Below are 4,592 nucleotides of genomic sequence, written 5' to 3'. Positions count from 1 at the left end.
AAGATGTGCAAGGACTCACCATTGCAGAATGTAGCTGTCACTCACAAACTATCAAAAGAAGAGAAGAGACAGTTTGCTGGGAAACGGCAGAAGCTTGAAGAACAGTACCAGCCAGAATTCATCTTGACATTCGTCTTGATGAGTGAAGAATTTGAACACCAGAAGATTGTTGAGTATGTTGCGCAATTTGTGAAACATCTGCTCCAAGACATTGATCATGAAGCGGTTGTCACTCRGCTCATTCGGTATGTGGCATTGCTCAACACTTATGTTCAGAACTCATTCATTTCCCAGTCCCATTGCGAAGCTCTGCTAGTATTTACCATTCATATGGATCGATTCCGCCAGCATGCTTTTGAGAGATCACTGAGTGAGCAGGCCAAACTTGTCTTTATACATCTGAGAGATGACAAGACGCACATTGAATCAGTTCGAATCATTCATCCACTTGTTGCAAAGGAAATCCTTCAGCAGCTCCTTGGTGACCAAAAGCAGCAAAGTGGGTTGGCCATGGATCTTCTCCACGAGGATGTGCTTTTTGAGCACAGATTTGGAAAAGAAGATTATGGTAAGTTTTTGCGAGCCCTGTTCATGAGACGTTGCAGAGTAAGTAAAGGTGATGAATCAAACAGCTTTTTCTCTCCTCTCATTGAACATGTGAGTGAAAAGGAAACCCCTGACAAGGCAATCGAGCTCCTCAAGGAGGCATACAAACGCTTCAACAAAGATGCATTCTTTGCTCAGCAACTTGCTCGCCTGAATTACTCCCATGAGAAGTTTGAAGAGGCAAAGGATTGGGCRGAGATAGCAGCAAAACAAATGCCTAACAACTCTTACATTCTTGACACGAAAGGCCAGGTATACAGAAGATGGTTCAACGCCAAGTGTAAAGCAATTGAGAAAGTACCAAAAACGGCAGAAAATACAGCAGACGCTGTTGAAACTGCGCTGAAAGCAATGGAGTGTTTCAGAGAATGTGAGAAATCTGCTCTCTCGGACCTTGAAAACATGAACAACAGTGGCTTTTTTGCTGCAGTTGAAGTTGGCTGCAGTCTGYTGAAGCTCGTATTCTCATTGCGTRTTTTCTCAAGCAAAACGAATGGCCATTCAGAATGTATGAAGTACCTTCTCACTGATTACATTCCTGAGGAASTGAAGRAGCCCTGGGAGAATTTTCACATCAATTTGAAAGGCCTTCAAATGACACTGCATGATGCCCTGGAGTGGATCTCGGAGGACCTGAGTTACTTCCAGACAGACATCAGTGCAGATGAGGAGGAGACAAATTGCAAAGCCTATAGATGACATAAGCCATCACAATGACAATGGTTTGGTAAGAAAATCCTCTGAGTATGGTAAATATTTCAGTGGTTACTCTCTCAGCATTGCCCCAAAGCTGTTGCCAGTCGAACCCTGGCAGTTTAACTCCTTCATGAAACGCATGATCATTTACCAGCTTGGTGGGGAATATAACTTCAATCTTCTCCCTACTGACTGACCAAGAAAGAAAAAGACCAAGTCAAAGTCCCTAGAGAAATATCATATCTCTCTACCCCAAGCAACCCTCTGATGGCCAGGCTGGATCCAAATGATCTCGTCAATTACATAGCAAGCTCATATTGCTCTGAGTTGCCTTACAACCAACTCTCCAAAGTTGGCTGCTCTGAAAGACCTTCAGAAACTCAGTCAGCAGTTCCCAACAGAGAAACGGAAGTGCCTGTCCAGTGCTCTCTTTCCTGCTCATCTTGCTCTTCTGGCCAGAAGATCATGACGCAGACCCTGAAAATGAGACCAAATACCAACATTGTTCTATCAGCTGTTTGAGTACCTCAAAAGAGCTACTGGACCAAAAATGAAGGATATACCACAAAGGAAGAAAAGGATTTACACCCACTTTTTCCTAAGTAATGGAAGTGGGTGGGACAAGATTGTTCACAAAAGCAAGGTTGAAACGATTACGAAGGTCCTCTCCATCTCAGAAAAGAGAATGAAGTGGTTCAGTGGGGAGGTGTGGAAAATGCCAGAGATGGCAAAACTGCTCAGGACTGTGTCTGGGTGGACAGAAGATGGGATAGTGTACCTTGAGGGCCCAAAAGAGAYAAAGTTCACTATTCCTCATCTGAAAGCAGCCTCCGTGCCCTATGGRAATGAAAACATCACATTCTACTTGGGGTTCACATTTAGAGGACCTGTTGCGTACAACGTCACTGTGAAAAAGTAGGGTCTCCACTTAGACAAATCCTGCCAGAAAAGGAGTCTGTGGAATATCTCCTGAACATTTTGGACCAACATACCAATGAATGAGCATGTTTTAGAGCGCATTGTCAGAGGAAGACAGAGTGTGTGTGTGTACAAAATTCAGTTTAGTTTCTTAAGACTGAATTAAATTCTGCCTGTAAAAAAAAAGAATAACAAGGCAATTGTATGGATATTTTGCATATCGTAAGTGGAAAGTTATTTCTGTTTGAATGCTTTGTTGCAAGTTTTTAACCATTATGTGGATTGAAAATATTAAGGAATGTGTTGTCAAGTTATGCAGTCATGATCTGTTTTTGTTTCATTCTTGAATACTGTATTTTTTTTAAATATTAAATCTTGTCTTATGCAGGAAGCCTGTGTAATATTATATAATGTATTGTGCCCAAAATGTGGTATTTGATAACCAAACTACTTTGTACTTCTCTCATTCATTTTATTTATAGTTTTCCCAGTGAAATGGCCCTTTATATAGGATTTTCACATACATTTTATGTATTTTTTTCTAACCAGTTTTAATATTGTCTTTTTGTATGAAYAATGACTAGTTCAAAAATGGAGTTACACCTAAGAAAGTTACCTTAACTTTTTGTTTGTTTTGAATGGTTATTGTGTGACTGTTTCTTTTGGCAAATGTGTGAACAATGCTAAAATAGTACCATGAAATTCACACATAGAAAAAATACAAAATCAACATTTTAATGGTAGTCCCATGAATCCATAGGACCACATAATAAAAACAGTTGAGTTCAAACTACCCACAAGCAGGTATGTAGGCCTAAGTGCAATGCTTCTAAACACTTAGATCTGTGATGGATCAGTGTCCATTGTTGTAAAGTCTACTGAAATGAACTCTGGGTTGTCAACATAACTTTCTAGTGGTCAACATCAACTAGATGTCCCATTCCTTTCTCTGAGGAACAAAAATGGCATGAAGCCAAGGTGTATCCACGACATCAACAACACATAAGTGAGCATCTCGTCATAGAATCATATCTGGATATTTTTACCCTCTTGTTGTAAACTCAAGTGTAGTCTTCAATAGTAGTCAAATAATTTTTTCCTCAAATATGAGGCCTGCAAGATCAAATATAGTAGATGTATGACCAATCAGATCAAATATAGAATGTATGACCAATCAGATCAAATATAGTAGATGTATGACCAATCAGATCAAATATAGTAGATGTATGACCAATCAGATTCAAATATAGTAGATGTATGACCAATCAGATGAATATAGTAGATGTATGCCAGTCAGATCAAATATAGTAGATGTATGACCAATCAGATCAAATATAGTAAATGTATGACCAATCAGATCAATATAGTAAATGTATGACCAATCAGATCAAATATAGTAAATGTATGACCAATCAGATCAAATATAGTAGATGTATGACCAATCAGATCCGAATATAGTAGATGTATGACCAGTCGATCAAATTATAGTCAGATGTATGACATCAGCATCAAATATAGTAGAATGTATGCACACAATCAGATCTGAATGATAGTAGATGTTATGAACCAATCGTTTGTGCATTATTAAGGCAACATCTTTGTAATTTCAATCAGCTGCAGCACCAAGTGTGTCGTGTTTTTTTTGTCCTACATTAATTTACTGTAATTGCACACATTGCATTGATTGAGGATCTCATGTAATTGCAATTGATTGAGGATCTCGTATGTAATTGCATTATTGAGGATCTCTATGTAATTGCATTGATTGAGGATCTCTATGTTTGCATTGATTGAGGTTCCTCTATGTCATTGCATTGATTGAGGATCTCTAATGTATCTTGCATTGATTGAGGATCTCTATGTAATTGCATTGATTGAGGATCTCTATGTAATTGCATTGATTGAGGATCCTCTATGTAATTGAATTGTGATGCTTTATTAGATGTTTTTATTTATTGGTGCTGAATTTGATTGTTTTATACACGTGTATATTGTTTTAATATTCGTTTTATTGTAATGTGTACAAGGCTCTCTCTGTAAAATATATTTTAATCTTCAATGTGACTCCCTGTTTAAATAAAAAACGGCATGCAGTTGAAAACAATGAACATTTTGTCAGGAGTCAACTGTATTTCACAATTGATATGACCCAATGCTAACATTTACAATCCACTGCATTGTTGTCAGATGTGCAGTAACAGTCACAGATCACTACATAGTGAAGCGGCACGTGTTCACCTTTGACCTTCAGCATTTTCGGGGACCTTTGTTATGGAGAAAGACTTCTAAAAGCTGCTTCAAACTCTTAATAAGTAAATGATTCCCACTAGAGTAAGTGGAAGACATTCCTCATCCTGGTAGAGAGGTCTCAT

The 4,592-nt window shown here is 38.4% G+C and overlaps 1 pseudogene; it reads left to right on the top strand.

Moving 5' to 3' along the window:
* The first annotated feature begins 3 nt into the window (after positions 1-3).
* LOC112078839 (sterile alpha motif domain-containing protein 9-like) lies at positions 4-2,846 on the top strand (annotated as a pseudogene).
* Positions 2,847-4,592: the final 1,746 nt, after the last annotated feature.

The sequence above is a fragment of the Salvelinus sp. IW2-2015 genome, unplaced genomic scaffold (genome assembly GCF_002910315.2).
Source record: "Salvelinus sp. IW2-2015 unplaced genomic scaffold, ASM291031v2 Un_scaffold6369, whole genome shotgun sequence".
NCBI classification, from domain to species: Eukaryota; Metazoa; Chordata; class Actinopteri; order Salmoniformes; family Salmonidae; genus Salvelinus; species Salvelinus sp. IW2-2015.
This window is presented reverse-complemented; position numbering and strand designations above follow the sequence as displayed.